General features: G+C 39.9%; 1 protein-coding gene across 6 annotated transcripts in view; it reads right to left on the minus strand.

Moving 5' to 3' along the window:
* The window catches only part of ANAPC10 (anaphase promoting complex subunit 10), a 396,428-nt gene that overhangs the window by 322,012 nt on the left and 52,348 nt on the right, over positions 1–22,068 (minus strand). The window lies entirely within an intron of this gene.

Here is a 22,068-nt window from a genome sequence, read left to right on the forward strand (position 1 = left end):
TAGCTAGCGGTCTATCTTATTCTTTCAAATAACCAGCTCCTAGATTCAATGATCCTTTGTATGGTTTTTCATGCCTCAATTTCCTTCAGTTCAGCTCTGATTTTGGTTACTTCTTGTCTTCTGCTAGCCTTGGGGTTGGTTTGCTCTCGGTTCCCTAGTTCTTTTAGTTATGATGGTAGGTTGTTAAATTGAGATCTTTCTAACTTTTTGATGTGGGCATTTAGTGCTATAAAATTCCATCTTAATACTGCTTTGGCTGTGTCCCAGAGATTCTGGTATATTTTATCTTTGTTTTCATTAGTTTCAAATAATTTCTTGATTTCTGCCTTAATTTCATGTGTACCCAGAAGTCACTCAGAAGCAGGTTGTTTCATTCCCATGTAATTGCATGGGTTTCAGTGATTTTCTTAGTATTGATTTCTATCTTTGTTGTGTTGTAGTCTAAGAGCATGGTTGGTATAATTTCAGTTTTGAATGTCTTAGGATTGTTTTATGCCTGATTGTGTGGTTAATTATATAGTATGTGCCACATGTAGATGAGAAAAACGTATATTCTGCTGTTTTGGGGTGGAGAGTTCTATAGATATCTATTAGGCCCATTTAGTTAAGTGTTGAGGTCAGATCCTGAATATCTGTGTTAGTTTTCTGCCTCAATGATCTAATACTAACAGTGTGGTGTTAAAGTCTCCCCACTATTATTGTGGGGTTTTCTAAGTCTCTTCATAGGTCTCTAAGAACTTGCTTTATGAATTTGGGTGCTTCTGTGTTGAGTGCATATATATTTAGGGCAGTTAGGTCCTCTTCTTGAATTGAGCTCTTTACCATTGTGTAATGCCATTTTTCGTCTTTTGTGATCTTTGTTGTTTTAAAGGTTGTTTTGTCTGAAATTACAAAAACCCAGCCTTTTTATCTGAAAAATCTGCCAATCAAGTGGAAAAGATAAAGGGAATTTGTTTGGCAAACATAAAGGGATTTGCTGGGGAGATCCCTGTACTTTCAGACTATGGGTGTCACTGCAGGAGATATGGGTCTCCTGAATACATGTCTTCAAATAATGAATAAGAAAGGAACAACAGCAATGAATAAAAGAACGTAGTGCAGTAGAAAGAACATCAGACCAGATGATACAAGAAGACCTAGATTTGAATTTCACTTCTAATCAGGAATTGAAGCAAATTACTTCTGCTAGCTAACCTTTATTTCTCCACCTATTAGGATGAATCGTATCAAACTGCCATTTTTGTGGGTCAAAAATAAAATGAGGATAGTTTTATTTCTGTATAATTGTTATATTTTCCTCATAAAAGTAAGATAGTAAGATAACATAAATTTCATTATTGCTAAATCCATGGCATCCTTTTCAGTTTGAACCTTCTTAGCCTTTTTTCTGTCAGTATTTGGTGCGAAATCGCTACAGAAATGTCCTGTCTTGTTGCCTCTGTGATTCCACCTTCTTCAGGTATTTCTCCCACCTCTCTCACTTCTCCCTTGTCTCTGCAGACTCCTCTGTGTGTTCCTTAAATGTTGCATTCCTCATAGTTCTGTCCTAAAATTAGTCCCACAATATGGGGTTTAATGTATATAAATGTCCAGGTCCATCACTTCTGGTACCTCAAGTGGCTATATGCTGATGATATAAAAATATACATCTCCTGGGAGGCGCTGGTCCCAAGATGGACGAATAAGAACAGCTCCAGTCCACAGGTCGCAGCATGAGCGACGCAGAAAATGGGTGATTTCTGCATTTCTAACTGAGGTACCGGGTTCACCACAATGGGGCTTGATGGACAGTGGGTGCAACCCACAGAGTGTGAGCCAAAGCAGGGCAGGGCATCACCTCACCTGGGAAATGCAAGGGGTCGGGGAATTCCCTTTCTGAGCCAAGGGAGGGCATGACAGACAGTACCTGGAAAATCGGGACACTCCCACCCTAATATTGCGCTTTTCCAACGGACTTAGCAAACGGCACACCAGGAGATTATATCCTGTGCCTGGCTCAGAGGGTCCCATGCCCACAGAGACTCGCTCATTGCTAGCACAGCAGTCTGAGATCGAACTGTAAGGTGGCAGCGAGGCTGAGGGACGGGTGTCCACCATTGCTGAGGCTTGAGTATGTAAACAAAGCGGCTGGGAAGCTCGAACTGGGTGGAGCTCATCGCAGCTCAAGGAGGCCTGCCAGCCTTTGTAGACTCCACTTCTGGGGGCAGGGCATAGCTGAACAAAAGGCAGCAGAAACTTTGCAGACTTAAAAAACGTCCCTGTCTGACAGCTTTGAAGAGAGTAGTGGTTCTCCCAGAATGGAGTTTGAGACCTGAGAACGGAGAGAATACCTCCTCAAGTGGGTCCCTGATCCTCGAGTAGCCTAACTGGGAGACCATCCCAGTAGGAGTTGACTGACAAATCATACAGCCGGATGCCCCTCTGAGACGAAGCTTCCAAAGGGAGGATCAGGCAGCAACATTTGCCGTTCTGCAATATTTGTTGTTCTGCAGCCTCCACTGGTGATACCCAGGCAAACAGGGTGTGGAGTGGACCTCCAGCAAACTCCAACAGACATGCAGCTCAGGGTCCTGACTGTTAGAAAGAAAAGTAACAAACAGAAAGGACATCCACACCCAAACCCCATCTGTATGCCACCATCATCAAAGACCAAAGGTAGATAAAATCACAAAGATGGGGAGAAACCAGAGCAGAAAAGCTGAAAATTCTACAAATCAGAGTGCCTCTTCTCCTCCAACAGAACGCAGCTCCTTGCCAGCAACAGAACAAAGCTGCATGGAGAATGACTTTGACGAGAGAAGAAGGCTTCAGACAACCAGTAATAAAAAAAACTCTCCAAGCTAAATGAGGATGTTCGAATCCATCACAAAGAAGCTAAAAACATTGAAAAAAGATTAGACAAATGGCTAACAAGAATAAACAGCATAGAAAAGACCATAAATGACCTCATGGAGCTGAAAACCACGACACAAGAACATGGTTCATGTGACGCATGCACAAGCTTCAATAGCCAGTTCGATCAAGTGGAAGAAAGGGTATCAGTGATTGAAGATCAAATGAATGAAATGAAGCAAGAAGTCAACTTTAGAGAAAAAAGAGTAAAAAGAAATGAACAAAGCCTCCAAGAAATACGGGACTATGTGAAAAGACCAAACCTACGTCTGATTGGTGTACCGGAAAGAGACGGGGAGAATGGAACCAAGGTGAAAAACACTCTTCAGGATATTGCCCAGGAAAACTCCCCAACCTAGCAAGGCAAGCCAACGTTCAAGTTCTCGAAATGCAGAGAACATCACAAAGATACTCCTTGAGATGAGCAACTCCAAGACACACAATTGTCAGATTCACCAAGGTTGAAATGAAGGAAAAAATGTTAAGGGCAGCCAGACAGAAAGGTCGGGTTACCCACAAAGGGAAGCCCATCAGACTAACAGCTGATCTCTCGGTAGAAACTCTACAAGCCAGAAGAGAGTGGGGGCCAATATTCAACGTTCTTAAAGAAAAGAATTTTCAACCAGAATTGCATATCCAGTCAAACTAAGCTTCATAAGTGAAGGAGAAATAAAATACTTCACTGACAAGCAAATGCTGAGAGATTTTGTCACCACCAGGCCTGCCTTACAAGAGCTCCTGAAGGAAGCACACTAAACATGGAAAGGAACAACCAGTACCAGCCACTGCAAAAACATGCCAAATTGTAAAAACCATCAATGCTAGAAAGAAACTGCATCAACTAATGGGAAAAACAACCAGCTAACATCATAATGACAGGATCAGTTCACACATAACAATATTAACCTTCAATGTAAATGAGCTAAATGCCCCAATTAAAAGACACAGATTGGCAAATTGGATAGAGTCAAGACCCATCAGTGTGCTTGTATTCAGGAGACCCATCTCATGTGCGAAGACACACATAGGCTCAAAATAAAGGGATGGAGGAAGATCTATCAAGCAGATGGAAAACAAAAAAAAAGCAGGGGTTGCAATCCTAGTCTCTGTTAAAACAAACTTTAAACCAACAAAGATCAAAAGAGACAAAAAAGGCCATTACATAATGGTAAAGGGATCAATGCAACAAGAAAAGCTAACTATCCTAAATATATATGCATCCAATACAGGAGCACCCAGATTCATAAAGCAAGCCCTTAGAGACCTACAACGAGACTTAGACTCCCACACAATAATAATGGGAGACTTTAACACCCCACTGTCAATATTAGAAAGATCTATGAGACAGAAGGTCAACAAGGATATCCAGGACTTGAACTCAGCTATGCACCAAGCAGACCTAATACACATCCACAGAACTCTCCACCCCAAAACAAAAGAATATACATTCTTCTCAGCACCACACACACTTATTCCAAAATTGACCACAGAGTTGGAAGTAACACACCCCTCAGCAAATGTAAAAGAACAGAAATCACAATAAACTCTCTCTCAGACCACAACGCAATCAAATTAGAACTCAGGATTAAGAAACACATTCAAAACCGATCAACTACATGGAAACTTAACAACCTGCTCCTGAATGACTACTAGGTACATAATGAAATGAAGGCAGAAATAAAGATATTCTTTGAAACCAGTGAGAACAAAGACACAACATACCAGAATCTCTGTGACACACTTAAAGCAGTGTGTAGAGGGAAACTGATAGCACTAAATGCCCACAAGAGAAAGCAGGAAAGATCAAAATTGATACTCTAACATCACAATTAAAAGAACTAGAGACGCAAGAGCAAACAAATTCAAAAGCTAGGAAAAAGCAAGAAATAACTAAGATCAGAGCAGAACTGAAGGACACAGAGACACAAAAAAACCCTTCAAAAAAAAATTAATGAATCCAGGAGCTGGTTTTTTGAAAAGATCAACAAAATTCATAGACCGCTAGCAAGATTAATAAAGAAGAAAAGAGAAAAGAATCAAATAGATGCCATAAAAAATGATAAAGGGGATATCACCATCAATCCCACAGAAATACAAACTACCATCAGAGAATACTATAAACACCTCTACACAAATAAACTAGACAATCTAGAAGAAATGGATAAATTCCTGGACATATACACCCTCCCAAGACAAAACCAGGAAGAAGTTGAATCCCTGAATAGACGAATAACAGGCTCTGAAATTGAGGCAATAATTAACAGCCTACCAACCAAAACAACTCCAGGACCAGATGGATTCACAGACGAATTCTACCAGAGGTACAAAGAGGAGCTGGTACCATTCCTTCTGAAACTATTCCAATCAACAGAAAAAGAGGGAATCCTCCCTAACTCATTTGATGAGGTCAGCATCATCCTGATACCAAAGCCTGGCAGAGACACAACAAGAAAAGAGAATTTTAGACCAATATCCCTGATGAACATCGGTGCAAAAATCCTCAATAAAATACTGGCAAACCAAATCCAGCAGCACATCAAAAAGCTTACCCTCCACGATCAAGTCGGCTTCAACCCTGGGATGCAAGGCTGATTCAACATATGCAAATCAATAAACATAACCCATCATATAAACAGAACCAAAGACAAAAACAACATGATTATCTCAATAGATGCAGAAAAGGCCTTTAACAAAATTCAACACAGCCCATAACGCTAAAAACTCTCAATAAACTACAAATTGATGGGACGTATCTCAAAATAATAAGAGTTATTTATGACAAACCCACAGCCAATATCATACTGAATGGGCAAAAACTAGAAGCATTCCCTTTGAAAACTGGCACGAGACAGGGATGCCTTCTCTCACCACTCCTATTCAACATAATGTTGGAAGTTCTGGCCAGGGCAATCAGGCAGGAGAAGGAAATAAAGGGTATTCAATTAGGAAAAGAGAAAGTCAAATTCTCCCTGTTTGCAGATGACATGAATGTATATTTAGAAAACTCCATTGTCTCAGCCCCAAATCTCCTTAAGCTTATAAGCAACTTCAGCAAAGTCTCAGGATACAAAATCAATGTGCAAAAATCACAAGCATTCTTATACACCAATAACAGAGAGCCAAATCATGAGTGAACTCCCATTCACAACTGCTTCAAAGACAGTAAAATACCTAGGAATCCAACTTACAAGGGATGTGAAGGACCTCTTCAAGGAGAACTACAAACCACTCCTCAACGAAATAAAAGAGGACACAAACAAATGGAAGAACATTCCATACTCATGGATAGGAAGAATCAATATCATGAAAATGGCCATATTGCCCAAGGTAATTTATAGATTCAATGCCATCCCCATCAAGCTACCAATGACTTTCTTCACAGAATTGGAAAAAACTACTTTAAAATATGGAACCAAAAAAGAGCCCACATTGCCATGTCAATCCTAAACAAAAAGAAGAAAGCTGCAGGCATCATGCTACTTCACTTCAAACTATACTACAAGGCTACAGTAACCAAAACAGCATGGTATTGGTACCAAAACAGATATATAGACCAATGGAACAGAACAGAGCCCTCAGAAATAATACCACACATCTACAACCATCTGATTTTTGACAAACTTGACAAAAACAAGAAATGGGGAAAGGATTCCCTATTTAACAACTGGTGCTGGGAAAACTGGCTAGCCATATGTAGAAAGCTGAAACTGGATCCCTTCCTTACACCTTACACAAAAATTAATTCAAGATGGATTAAAGACTTAAATGTTAGACCGAAAACCATAAAAACCCTAGAAGAAAACCTAGGCAATACCATTCAGGACACAGGCATGGGCAAGGACTTCATGTCTAAAACACCAAAAGCAATGGCAACAGAAGCCAAAATTGACAAATAGGATCTAATTAAACTAAAGAGCCTCTGCACAGCAAAAGAAACTACCATCAGAGTGAACAGGCAACCTACAGAATGGGAGAAAATTTTTGCAATCTACTCATCTGACAAAGGGCTAATATCCAGAATCTACAAAGAACTCAAAAAAATTTACAAGAAAAAATCAAACAACCCCATCAAAAAGTGGGCAAAGGATATGAACAGACACTTCTCAAAAGAAGACACTTATGCAATCAACAGACACATGAAAAAATGCTCATCATCACTGGTCATCAGAGAAATGCAAATCAAAACCACAATGAGATATCATCTCACACCAGTCAGAATGGCGATCATTAAAAAGTCAGGAAACAACAGGTGCTGGAGAGGATGTGGAGAAATAGGAACACTTTTACACTGTTGGTGGGACTGTAAACTAGTTCAACCATTGTGGAAGACAGTGTGGCAATTCCTCAGGGATCTAAAACTAGAAATACCATTTGACCCAGCCATCCCATTACTGGGTATATACCCAAAGGAATATAAACCACGCTGCTATAAATACACACGCACATGTATGTTTATTGCGGCACTACTCACAATAGCAAAGACTTGGAACCAACCAAATTGTCCAATGATAGACTGGATTAAGAAAATGTGGCACATATACACCATGGAATATTATGCAGCCATAAAAAAGGATGAGTTCATGTCCTTTGTAGGGACATGGAAGAAGCTGGAAACCATTATTCTCAGCAAACTAATGCAAGGATAAAAAACCAAACACCGCATGTTCTCACTGATAGGTGGGAAGGAACTGAAAAATGAGAACACTTGGACACAGGAAGGGAAACATCACACACCGGGGACTGTTGTGGGGTGGGAGGGAGCAGGGAGGGATAGCATTAGGTGATATACCTAATGTAAATGACGAGTTAATGGGTGCAGCACACCAACATGGCACATGTATATGTATGTAACAAACCTGCACATTGTGCACATGTACCCTAGAACTTAGAGTATAATAAAAAATATATATATGTATAAAAATAATAAAATAAAGCACAAATCTCACAGGACCTATAAAACAAAAATACAATTTAAAAAGCAAAAACAAAAACCAAAAAATCAAGGTATACAAGCAACAAACAGCATGATGAATGGAATGGTACCTCACATATCAATACTAACATTGAATGTAAATGGCCTAAATGCTCCATTTAAAAGATGCAGTACTACAGAATGGATAAGAATTCACCAACTGGCTGGGCACCGCAGCTCACACCTGTAATCCCAAGGCTTTGGTAGGCTCAGGCAGGCAGATCACTTGAGGTCAGGAATTTCAAACCAGCCTAACCAACATGGTGAAACCCCATCTCTACTAAAAATACAAAAAAAATAAGCCAGGCATGGTGGCAGGCACCTGTAATCCCAACTACTTGGGAGGCTGAGGCAGGAGAATTGCTTTAACCTGAGAGGCAGAGTTTGCAGGGAGCCGAGATCATGCCATTGCACTCAGCCTGGGTGACAAAGCAAGACTCCATCTCAAAATCTCAAAATCAAAAAAAAAAAAAAAAAATTTCACCAACTGTCTGCCACCTTCAAGCGATTCACATAACACATAAGGAATCACATAAACTTAAAGTAAAGGAGTGGAAAAAGGCATTTCATGTAAATGGACACCAAAAGTGAACAGGGGTAGTTATCCTTATGTCAGACAAAACAAACTTTAAAGCAATGGCACTTAAAAAAGACAAAGAGGGACATTAAGTAATGGTAAAAGGCCTTGTCCAACAGGAAAATACCACAATCCTAAACATATATGCACATAACACTGGAGTTCCCAAATTTATAAAACAATTACTAATCGACCTAAAAGATGAGATAGACAGCAACACAATAACAGTGGGGGACTTGAATACTCCACTGACAGTACTAGACAGGTCATCAAGACAGAAAGTCAACAAATAAACAATGGATTTAAACTAGACCTTGGAACAAATGGACTTAACAGCTATATACAGAACATTCCATCCAAGAACCGCAGAATACACAATCTATTCAATAGCGCATGGGACTTTCTCCAAGATGGACCACATGATAGGCCACAAAATGAGCCTCAATAAATTTAAGAAAACTGAAATTATATCAAGGACTCTCTCAGACCACAGTGGAATAAAACTGGAAATCAATTCCAAAAGGAAACTTCAAAACATGCAAATACATGGAAATTAAATAATCTGCTCCTGAATGATCACTGGACCAAAAACAAAATCATGATAGAAATTATAAAATGTTCAGACTGAATGACAATAGTGACAACCTATAAAAACCTCTGGGATACAGCAAAGGTGGTGCCAAGAGGAAAGTTCATGGCGCTAAATGCCTACATCAAAAAGACTGAAAGAGCACAAACTGACACTCTAAGGTCACACCTCAAGGAACTAGAGAAACAAGAACAAACCAAACCCAAACCCAGCAGAAGAAAGGAAATGACCAAGATCAGAGCATAACTAAATGAAACTAAAACGAAATTACAAAAGATAAATGAAACAAAAAGCTGGTTGTTTGAAAAGATAAACTGATAGACCATTAGCAAGATTAACCTAGAAAAGAAGACAGAAAATCCAAATAACCTCAATAAGAAACGAAACAGGAGACATTACAACTCACACCACAGAAATACGAAGATCATTCAAGGCTACTATGAATACCTTTATGGACATAAACTTGAAAACCTAGAAAAGACAGATAAATTCCTGGAGACGTACAACCCTCCCAGCTTAAATCAGGAAGAATTAGATACCCTCAACAGACCAATAACAAGCAACATGATTGAAATGGTAATTTAAAAATTACCACAAAAAAAAGGCCAGGACCAGACAGATTCACAGCAGAATTCTACCAGACTTTCAAAGAAGAATTGATACCGATCCTACTGACACTATTGCACAAGACAGAGAAAGAGGGAACCTTCCCTAATTCATTCTATGAAGCCAGCATCACCCTAATACCAAAACCAGGAAAGGACATAACCAAAAAGAAAACCACAGACCCATATCCCTGATGAACATAAATGCTAAAATCCTTAACAAAATACTAACTAACCAAATCCAACAACATATCAAAAAGATAATCTACCACGATCAAGTGGGTTTCATACCAGGGATGCAGGGATGGTTTAACATCCACAAGTCAATAAATGTGATACACCACATAAACAGAATGAAAACAAAAATCACATGATCTCAACAGATGCAGAAAAAGCATTTGACAAAATCCAGCATCCCTTTATAATTAAAACTCAGCAAAATTGGCATAAAGGAACATACCTCAATGTAATAAAAGCCATCTATGACAAACCCACAGCAAATATAATACTGAATGGCAAAAAGTTGAAAGCATTCCCTCTGAGAACTGGAACAAAACAAGGATGCCCACCCTCACCACTCGTCTTCAACATAGTACTGGAAGTCCTATCCAGAGCAATCAAACAAGCAAAAGAAATAAAGGACATCCAAATCAGTAAAGAGGAAGTCAAACTGTCACTGTTTACTGACAATATAATCGTTTACCTCAAAAATCCTAAAGACTCCTCCAGAAAGCTCCTAGAACTGACAAAAGAATTCAGTAGGCTGGGTGCGGTGGCTCACACTTGTAATCCCAGCACTTTGGGAGGCCGAGGCGGGCGGATCATGAGGTCAGGAGATCGAGACCACGGTGAAACCCTGTCTCTACTAAAAATACAAAAAAATTAGCCGGGTGTGGTGGCGGGCGCCTGTAGTCCCAGCTACTCAGAGAGGCTGAGGCAGGAGAATGGCGTGAACCTGGGAGGCGAAGCTTGCAGTGAGACTGTGCCACTGCACTCCAGCCTGGGTGACAGAGAGAGACTCCGTCTCAAAAAAAAAAAAAAAAAAAAAAGAATTCAGTAAAGTTTCCAGATATAAGAATAATGTACACAAATCAGTAGCTCTCCCATACACCAACAGCAACCAAGTAGAGAATCGAATCAAGAACTCAATCCCTTTTACAATAGCTGCAAAAAAAAGAAAAAAACTTAGGAATACACCTAAGCAAGGAGGCAAAAGACCTCTACAAGGAAAACTACAAAACACCCCTGAAAGAAATCATAGACAACACAAATGGAAACACATCCCATGTTCATGGAATGGTAGAATCAAAATTGTGAAAATGACCACACTGCCAAAAGCAACCTACAAGTTCCTTGCAATCTCCATCAAAATACCATCATCATTCTTCGCAGCATTAGAAAAAAAGTACTAAAATTCAAATAGAACCAAAAAAAGATCCCACATAGCAAATGCAAGACTAAGCAAAAAGAACAAATCTGGAGGCATCACACTACCTGATTTCAAACTATATTATAAGGACATAGTCACCAAAACAGCATGGTACTGGTATAAAAATAGGCACATAGGACAATGGAACAGAATAGAGAACCCATAAATAAACCCAAATACCTACAGCCAAGTGATCTTCAACAACTACACAAAAAAATAAAGTGGGGAAAGGACACCCATATTCAACAAATGGTGATGGGATAACTGGCTAGACACATATAGGACAATGAAACTGGATCCTCATCTCTCACCTTATATAAAAATCAACTCAAGATGGCTTAAGGACTTAAATCTAACACCTGAAACTATAAAAATTCTAGAAGATTAACGCTGGAAAAACCCTTCTAGACATTGGTTTAGGCAAGGATTTCATGACCAAGAACCCCAAAGCAAATGCAATAAAAACAAAGATAAATTGCTAGAACTTAATTAAACTAAAGAACTTTTGCATGGCAAAAGGAACAGTCAGCAGAGTAAACAGCCCAGAGTGGGAGAAAATCTTCACAATCTATACTTCTGAAAATGGACTAATATCCAGAATCTACACTGAACTCAACAAATCAGCCAAAAAAAGAAATTAATCCCATCAAAAAGTAGGCTAAGGACATGAATAGACAATTATCAAAAGAAGATATACAAATGGCCAACAAACATACAAAAAAATGCTCAGCATCACTAATGATCAGGGAAATGCGAATCAAAATCACAAGGTGACACCACCTTACTTCCGCAGGAATGGCCATAATCAAAAAATCAGTACATGTTGCTGGGGATGCAGTGATCAGGGAACACTTCTACATTGCTGGTGGGAATGTAAACTAGTACAGCCACTATGGAAAACAGTATGGAGATTCCTTAAAGAGGTAAAAGGAGAACTACCATTTGATCCAGCAATCTCAATACTGGGTATCTACCCAGAGTAAATGAAGTCATTATATGAAAAAGATACTTGCACACGCATGTTTATAGCAGCACAATTCACAACTGCAAAATCATGGAACCAACTCAAATGCCCATCAGTCAACAAGTGGATAAAGAAACTGTGGTATGTGTACCACAGTATACATGGTGGGATACTACTCAGCCATAAAAAGGAATGAATTAACGGCATTCGCAGCGACCTGGATGAGATCGGAGACTACTATTCTAAGTGAAGTAACTCAGGAATGGAAAACCAAACATCGTATATTCTCACTGATATGTGGGAGCTAAGCTGTGAGGATGCAAAGGCATAAGAATGACACAATGGACTTTGGGGACTTGGGGGAAAATGGCGGGTGAGGAATAAAAGACTACAAACAGGGTGCAGAGTATACTGCTTGGGTGATGGGTGCACCCAAATCACCACTAAAGAACTTACACATGTAACTAAACACCACCTGTACTCCAATAACCTATGGAAAAAAAATTTTTTAATTAAAAAGCATATATAGGCATTCATGTATAAAACTTTCTGTGAACACGTACTTTCATTTCTCTTGGATGAATACCTAATACTGGAATTGCTGGGTCACAAGCAAGTTTAACTTTACAAAAAACTCCAAACCAAAAAAAAATTAAAAATTAAAAACAGCATCTTTTTTTATATTTTAGGATGATTAATATATGAGTTATTCTTTTATTTTTTTATTATTATACTTTAAGTTCTAGGGTACATGTGCACAACGTGCAGGTTTGTTACATATGTATACATGAGCCATGTTGGTGTGCTGCACCCATTAACTCGTCATGTACATTAGGTATATCTCCTAATGCTATCCCTCCCCCCTCGCCCGACCCCATGACAGGCCCCAGTGTGTGATGTTCCCCTTCCTGTGTCCAGGTGTTCTCATTGTTCTATTCCCACCTATGAGTGAGAACATGTGGTGTTTGGTTTTTTGTCCTTGTGATAGTTTGCTGAGAATGATGGTTTCCTGCTTCATCCATGTTCCTACAAAGGAGATGAACTCATCCTTTTTTATGGCTGCATAGTATTCCATAGTGTACATGTGCCACATTTTCTTAATCCAGTCTATCATTGATGGACATTTGGGTTGGTTCCAAGTCTTTGCTATTGTGAATAGTGCCGCAATAAACATACGTGTGCATGAAAAACAGCATCTTTTGAACAACCTACAGCATACAACATATACGGTAGTAAAATGTTGAAAACTTTCCCAATGAGATCATGAACAAGACAAGATTATCCACTATCACCACTTCTATTTAACATTGTACTGAAGTCTTAAGCAATACAACAAGGCAAGGAAAAAGGAGGGCAACAATGGGAAAAGAACTAAGTGGGAGAGGAGGGGATGGACAAGGATTGAAAGGGAAGGGAAAAAAATTACTATTTGAAAATTGTATGACTGCACATCTAGACCATCCAAAAAAATCTCCAAACTATTAAAATTAATAAAATAATATCACAAGGTCACTGGATACAAAGTCAACATAAAGCTATAAAGCTAAAACAGTGTGAAATTAGTGCAAAAATAGAGTAATAGACTAATGAAACTAATTAGAGTTCAAAAACAGATCCACACATTTACAGTCATTTGATTGTTGTCAAAGATGACATTTCATTACAATAGGAAATGGATGTTGTCTTCAAGTAATGATGCTAGATGATTTTAATTTCCATTTGGTTGGGGGAAAGATTTTTGACCCCTACACTTCTCACCATAAACAAAAATCAGCTCCAGATGAATTTAGATCTAAATGTGAAAGACAAAACAACAAAGTTTCGAGAAGAAAACAAAACATCTTTGTGACCTTGGAGCCAGTAACATTTTCTTAAATAGATCACAAAAGCACCAGTCAATTAACATTAATTAACTATCCTACAGTTAAGAATTTTTGTTAATCAAAAAAGACACCATTAAGGAAGTGAAAAAACAAGCATCAGACTGGGAAGTATTATGTATATATCCACCATAGGACACCTATTTTGAATACACAAAGAACTACTATAAATCAAAAAAGTTACAAATCCAACAGAAATGCAGTGTGTACTAAAGTGTTCATAAGAGCACTAGTTATAACAGCCAGATTATCAAAATACACACCAACAGTCAAGTGGATAAATTGGAGTACATTTACAACATGGAATACTATATAGCAGTAAGGATGAACCATTTGTTAACTACCCAATTGTACCAATGACTGTCACAAACATAAGGCTGAATAAAAGCAGCCAGACACAAAAGAGTATGCACAATATGATTCCATCTATGTAAAGTAAAAAAAACCCAAGAAATAAAAACAGACAAACAAAACCTTGGTGAAAGTAATCTATCCTAGAGTCAGAATAACGGTTAGCCTTCAGGAAGTATAAGGATTTTTGTTATAAAATAACACATCCTTAAAATGGTTGACAAGGTCCTGCATGATTTTGGTCTCCACTTACCTCCTCAGCTTTATCTTGAACAGTCCTTTGCCTCACTAACTATATTTTACCTACACAGTTTGTAATAATGCAGAAATAAATTTACACCATGAAGAAGGCAGATTCTGAAAGTATTCCAAAGACCAACAAATGGCCAAAAAGTATTAATTGTACATCATTTAAAATGGGTTATGTCTTGGATACTCTCTAGTAAATTATTTTTATACATGTAAATATAAGAATAATTATAGGGACTTTTGGTCTGTCACATGAGACCTCAGTCCCCTAACTTTTCCTTTAAAGTCTCAAGTTCAGTCAGGTGCAGGGCCTTACACCTATAATCCCAACACTTTGGGAGGCTGAGGCCAGAGGACTACTTGAGGCCAAGAATTTGAGATAAATCTGGGCAACATAGCAAGACCCCATCTCTACAAAAAATAAAAAAATTAGCCAGGCATCGAGATGTGTGCCTGCAGTCCCAGCTACTCAAGAGGTTGAGGCAGAAGAATCACTTGAGCCCAGAACTTTGAGCGTGCAACAAGCTATAATTGAAACACCACCGATATATATATAGATATATATATATATATATATATATGGATCCTGGAGAAAGAGAGTGGATTATCGTAAGCTTAACCAAGTGGTGATTCCAATTGCAGCTGCTGTACCAGATGTAGTTTCATTGCTTGAGCACATTAATATATATCCTGGTATCTGGTATGCAACTATTGACTTGGCAAATGCCTTTTTCTCCATTCCTGTCCATAAGGCCCACCAGAAGCAATTTGCCTTCAGCTAGCAAGGCCAGCAATATACCTTTACTGTCCTACCTCAGGGGTATATCAACTCTCTGGCTTTGTGTCATAATCTTATTTGAAGAGACCTTGATCACTTTTCCCTTCCACAAGATATCACACTGGTCGATTACATTGATGACATTGTGCTGATTGGATCCAGTGAGCAAGAAGTAGCAAATACACTGGACTTATTGGTGAGACATTTGCATGCCAGAGGATGGGAAATAAATCCAACTAAAATTCCGGGACCGTCTACCTCAGTAAAATTTCTAGAGGTCCAGTCGTGTGGGTCTTGTTGAGACATTTCTTCTAAGGTGAAGGATAAGCTGCTGCATTTGGCCCCTCCTACAACCAAGAAAGAGGCACGACACCTAGTGGGCCTAATTGGATTCTGGAGGCAACACATTCCTCACCTGAATGTGTTACTCCAGCCCACTTATCGAGTGACCTGAAAGGCTGCCAGTTTTGAGTGGGGTCCAGAACAGGAGAAGGCTCTGCAACAGGTCCAGGCTGCTGTGCAAGCTGCTCTGCCACTTGGGCCATATGACCCAGCAGATCCAGTGGTGCTTGAGGTATCAGTGGCAGATAGGGATGCTGTTTGGAGCTTTGGCAGGCCCCCATAGTGAATCACAGTGGAGGCCTCTTGGATTTTGGAGCAAGGGACTGCCATCTTCTGCAAATAACTACTCTCCTTTTGAGAGACATCTCTTGACTGGGCTTTGGTGGAAACTGAACGTTTGACTATGGGGTCTTCAAGTCACCATGCAACCTGAACTGACTATCATGAACTGGGTGCTTTCTGACCCATCTAACTATAAAGTGGGTTGTGCACAGCAGCATCCCATTATCAAATGGAAGTGGTATATACGTGATCAGGCTCGAGCAGGTCCAGAAGACACAAGTTACATGAGGAAGTGGCTCAAATGCCCATGGTCTCCACTCCTGCTACCCTGATACCTCTCCCCCAGCCTGCACTGATGGCCTCATGGGAGTTCCCTATGATCAACTGGCAGAGGAAGAGAAGACCAGGGCCTGGTTCACAGATGGTTCTGCATGATATGCAGGCACCACCCGAAAGTGGACAGCTGCAGCACTACAGCCCCTTTCTAGGACATCCCTGAAGGACAGCAGTGAAAGGAAATCTTCCCAGTGGGCAGAACTTTGAGCAGTGCACCTGATCATGCACTTTGCATGGAAGTATAAATAGCCAGATGTGCAATTATACACTGACTCATGGGCTGTAGCCAATGGACTGGCTGGATGGTCAGGGACTTGGAAGAACCATGATTGGAAAATTGGTGACCAAGAAATTTAGGGAAGAGGTATGTGGATGGGCCTCTCTTGAGTGGTCAAAAGCTGAATATATTTGTATCCCATATGAGTGCTCACCAACAAGTGACCTCGGCAAAGAAGGAGTTTAATAATCACGTGGATAGGATGACCCATTCTGTGGACACCACACAGCCTCTTTCCCCAGCCACCACTGTCATCGCCCAATGGGCACATGAACAAAGCAGCCATGGTAGCAGGAATGGAGGTTACACATGTGCTCAGTGACATGGACTTCCACTCACCAAGGCTGACGTGGCTACGGCCACTGCTGAATGCCCAATTTGCCAGCAGCAGAGACCAACACTGAGCCCTTGATGTGGTACCATTCCTCAGGGTGATCAGCCAGCTACCTGGTGGCAGGTAGATTATATTGGACTTCTTCCATCATGATAAAGGCAGAGGTTTGTCTTCACTGGAATAGACACTTACCAGATATGGGTTTGCCCATCCTGCATGCAATGCTTCTGCCAAGACTACCAACCGTGGACTCACAGAATGCCTTATCCATTGTCATGGTATTCCACACAGCACTGCCTCTGACTTTATGGCTAAAGAAGTATGGCAGTGGGCACATGCTCATGGAATTCACTGATGTTACCATGTTCCCCATCATCCTGAAGCAGCTGAATATACAGAATGGTGGAATAGCCTTTTGAGGTCACAATCACAATGCCAACTAGATGACAATACTTTGCAGGACTGGGGCAAAGTTCTCCAGAAGGCTGTGTATGCTCTGAATCAGGGTCCAATATATGGTACTGTTTCTCCCATAGCCAAGATTCACAGTTCCAGGAATCAAGGAGTGGAAGTGAAAATGGTACCACCATCACCCCTGGTGATCCACTGGCAATATTTTTGCTTCCTGTTCCCACGACATTACGTTCTGCTGGCCTAGGGGTCTTAGTTTCAGAGGGAGGAATGCTGCCGCTTGGAGACACAACGACGATTCCATTAAACTGGAAGTTAAGACTGCCACCTGTACACTTTGGGCTCCTCTTACCTCTAAGTCAATAAGCTAAGAAGGGAGTTACAGTGTTGGCTGGGATGACTGACCTGGACTATCAAGATGAAATCAGTCTACTACTCCACAATAGAGGTAAGGAAGAATATGCATGGAATACAGGAGACCCATTAGGACATCTCTTAGTATTACCATGCCCTGTGATTAAGGTGAATGGGAAACTACAACAGCCCAATCCAGGCAGGACTACAAATGACCCAGACCCTTCAGGAACAAAGCTTTGGGTCACTCCACCAGGAAAAAAAATCCATGACCTGATGACGTGCTTGCTGAAGGCAAAGGGAATACAGAACGGGTAGTAGAAGAAGGTAGTCATCAATACCAGCTACAATCTTGTGACCAGCTGCAGAAATGAGGACTGTAACTGTCATGAGTATTTCCTCCTGCTTTTGTTAAAAACATGTTTATGCATGTATAGACTTGTACTAAGAAAATATCTTCATTTTATTTCCTTTTCCTTTATCATGTGACATAAGATTTACAGACTTTACATCAGCATTTAAGTATTGTTAACTTTATGTATGTACTAGTATTTGGGTAGGGGACTGATGCATTTCTGGTTGTACAAAGGATAGTTATGTTAGGCATAATTATGACCCATTATTGTCTTTATATGAAGATTATGTAGGATCTCAGGAGATATGTATAGGTTCAAGTTGACAAGGGGTAGACTTGCGATGGTTAATACTGAAAGTCAACTTGATTGGATTGAGGGATACAAAGTATTAATCCTGGGTATGCCTGTGTCGGTGTTGCCAAAAGAGATTAACATTTGAGTCACTGGGGTGAGAAAGGCAGATCCACCCTTAATCTGGTGGGCACAATCTAATCAGCTTCCAGTGAATATAAAGCAGGCAGAAAAATATGAAAAGGAGAGATGGGCCTAGGCTCCCAGCCTGCATCTTTCTCCCGAGCTGGATGCCTCCTGCCCTGGAACATCGGACTCCAAGTTCTTTAGTTTTGGGACTCTGACTGGCTCTCCTTGCTCCTCAGCTTGCAGACAGCCTATTGTGGGACCCTGTGACTGTGTAAGTTAACACTTAATAAACTCTCCTTTATATATACATATATATATATATATCCCACATACATATCCTATATATAACAAGGATATATACTATATATAATATCCTATATATAGGATAAAAATTTTATATACATATCTATATATAAAATCCTATTAGTTCTGTCCCTCTAAGAGAACCCTGACTAATACAGATGGTGATGCAGGTTCGACCCAGGGGAAGGAGACAGGGAAGGAAGGCAGGCTGGGTGGATGTGTGTTAGGCTGCAGTGCCAGTCTAAGGAAAATCTGATGAAACTGTCTGTCAGATGACTCAACGTCTCCCAGGAATGAGCCTGCTTTAGCGTCCCTGTTGTGCTCAGTCACTGACTGGGTCAGAATGTGGGAAGCATGGCCTTGGAACAAACATGGTGATGGATTTCAGAGAGCAGCAGCTGGAGCCATCAGTCAGTTACTGTTTGTGGGCAGAGATCTGAGAGGAACATTCTCATGGCCACCTGTGGCGACTTTGTAATGTGTCAACTCAAGCTAGTCTAAAGTATATTTCTCAAGACTCCCTTACCCACAATTCTGGTTAGGTGAGACAAAAGAGTTATTTTCATGCAAGATTTGGAAAGCAGGATGTGAAGACAATCTGGCTGCAACATCTGTCACCCCACTAATTGCCAGAGTTGATTCAGCTGATCTAGCTGGCTAGATTGGTATTAACTTCCTCCCTCACTGCTCTGTGTGCATCTCTCCCAAAGCTGTGTGCTTGGTCAAAGAGGACGACCCTCCCTGATAGAGGAGGACCACTCTTTGGTCAAGAATATACGAGTAGCTGTGCTTCCCTCACAGAATCCCCAAACAAGTTCTCAAGATTTTGGAGAGCAAAAGAGAGGCAGCAGCCATTTTATTTTTACACTCAAGACAAGCAGGCGCTTTTATAGATCATATACATTGTCACTATCTACTGCTTCACACCATTGTCATGGGGCATGAGCCAGACCTACAACTGACCTTCATTCCCTTAGATCTTCCTGCAGGCTCTCTAACTCCTAGGTCAGGTGAGTGTTTAGCTCTAAGAAAAAAGGCGTCAACTTCTTCTGCAGGACGCTCGTCACAAGATTGGAGGCAGTGAACATGGATGATTCCAGTTCATCTTCATGGGTTCCAGCCTGTGCTCATAGGTTCCAGATTGTTTTTGTTTCCCACCACTTTACATAAATCTTCACTTTCAACTTCCTGCCCTATGGACTTCACGCTCATCTGCTTACATCAGTTGGGAAAACAACAGTCTTACAGAATTTATTTAACCAACTTCTACTTGGGAAAGGTAAAATCCCGGTAGTAAATCCCTTACTATACACCCCTGGTATCCCTCAGCGCTCTCTGCTTTTCTGATGGACCTTCCACTGACAGCAGATGAGCTGGAAGTCCAGGAGGGATGTTACCCAGAAAAAATGTGGAACTGAGAGTTATGTATTGCTGTTTCAAGAAAGAGTTTATAGATCTGTCAGAGAATTTAGAGATATGTTGATAACCAACATTTTAAAAGTTAAGAAATAAAGAAGGTAAGTATTAATTCCAGGAAAACAAAATAATGCCTAAAAAAAATTTAAGCATTAGGACATGACATGATTCAGGCATAAAAATACTTATGCGATCATAATAATGAAAACATGCATAATGATTTCAGCAAATACCACAAAAACCTACACTAGTAAGACTGAAGATAAGGGAAGTAGATGAGAGAAGGAATGGGATTATAGAGCTAAATCCTGATGTGTTATAGCAGATATGATTAGATCACAGCTTTAAATATAGATATGTACACGTTATTTAGAATTGTACACATCTAATAGAGGTATCTATGTACATGCATTTAGAAATATGAAAGTAAATATTTCTACAATTTTTTAACAAAAACTGGCTAACATAGCTAACAGGATTGCTCCCAAGGAGTGAGGCAAGAGTGTGGGGCAGGGTAAGAAGTATGATTGCTGCAAGTGCTACTGCAAGTATTTCACACTATTTTTTTTTTAAGAGATTGGGGTCTTGCTATGTTGTCCAAGCTGGCCTTGAACTCCTGGGCTCAAGCAATCCTTCTGCCTCACCTCCCAAGTAGCTGGTACTATAAGCACACGCCATCATACCCAGCTCTTTCACACTTTTAACCTACATACATGTTTTACTGTAGTAAAAAGAAACATTAAATTACGAAAATTCAAAGTCAGTATAACTGAAAATAAAAAACTATGAATTAGTGAGTTAGCAAAACAAAAAAAGAAAGGCAGAAACTTAACAATACCAAGTCTAAACTACTTCGAGTTCAAAAACAAGCACTCAATTAATGCCGAGGTACATATTCACAGGTGGTAAAACTATAAAGACAATTAAGAAAGTTAACATAAAAAAGCAGGATCATAGTTTTCCCTAAAGGGTAGGGGAAGGTTTGTGACAGGAACTGAGATACTCATAATGTTCTATTTCTTATACCAAATAGATACGTGTCTGTGTGTGTGTGTGTGTGTGTGTGGACGTGTGTGCATGCATGAACGTGTGTTTTATGGACTTTGGAGAGCAGGGAAACACTAAGGATGCAACAGAAACTCCAGAACACAGTTGCGGAGCTCCTCATGCTATCTATGAGGTTTAGTTTTTTCCAAGTCCTTCATACTCCAGGTAACATCACAATTTGCTGCTACATGAGCTCTAAAATAAATAAACATATTGAAATGTATCTTTTATTTTAGAATAAAAATGAAACAGAATTGTATGTATGGCAGGTATGAGAAAATCTTATGCAAATATATAGAAATTTAGACTGTTCACACGTATGAGTAATTTTTAAGGTAGAGCAAATTAAAAAGTACACTATCATTCTATTACCATAATTTTTTAAATGTTTTATTATGCTGGGATTACAGGCATGAGTCACTGCACCCAGCCCTATCACCATAAATTTTAACAGTAAATAAATATTGAAAACAAAGAAAGGTTAAAACTAGCCTTTAAGTAAACGTGTCAGAAATACATCTAAGAAAACCGGCTATTTGATATCATGCCACTGGATTATAACCCACTGAAAAACAGGTGGCGGAATCATAAATTTAAAATGCCAAAAAGTCACTATAAAATACTTTTTATATAAATCATTTAATTATTAAGTAAACAATTGCTTATTTAAAAATCCAGATGAAGGCGAGGCACAATGGCTCACACCTATAATCCCATGTCTTTGGGAGGCCAAGGCAGGCGGATGCTTGGAGCCTAGGAGTTTCAGAACAGCCTGGCCAATATGGCAAAACCCTGTCTCTACAAAAAACACAAAAATTAGCAGGCCATGGTAGCATATGCCAGTAGTCTCAGCTACTCAGGAGGCTGAGGCAGGAGGATCGATTGAAACTAGAAGGTCTAGGCC

The sequence above is a fragment of the Symphalangus syndactylus genome, chromosome 4 (assembly GCF_028878055.3).
Source record: "Symphalangus syndactylus isolate Jambi chromosome 4, NHGRI_mSymSyn1-v2.1_pri, whole genome shotgun sequence".
NCBI classification, from domain to species: Eukaryota; Metazoa; Chordata; class Mammalia; order Primates; family Hylobatidae; genus Symphalangus; species Symphalangus syndactylus.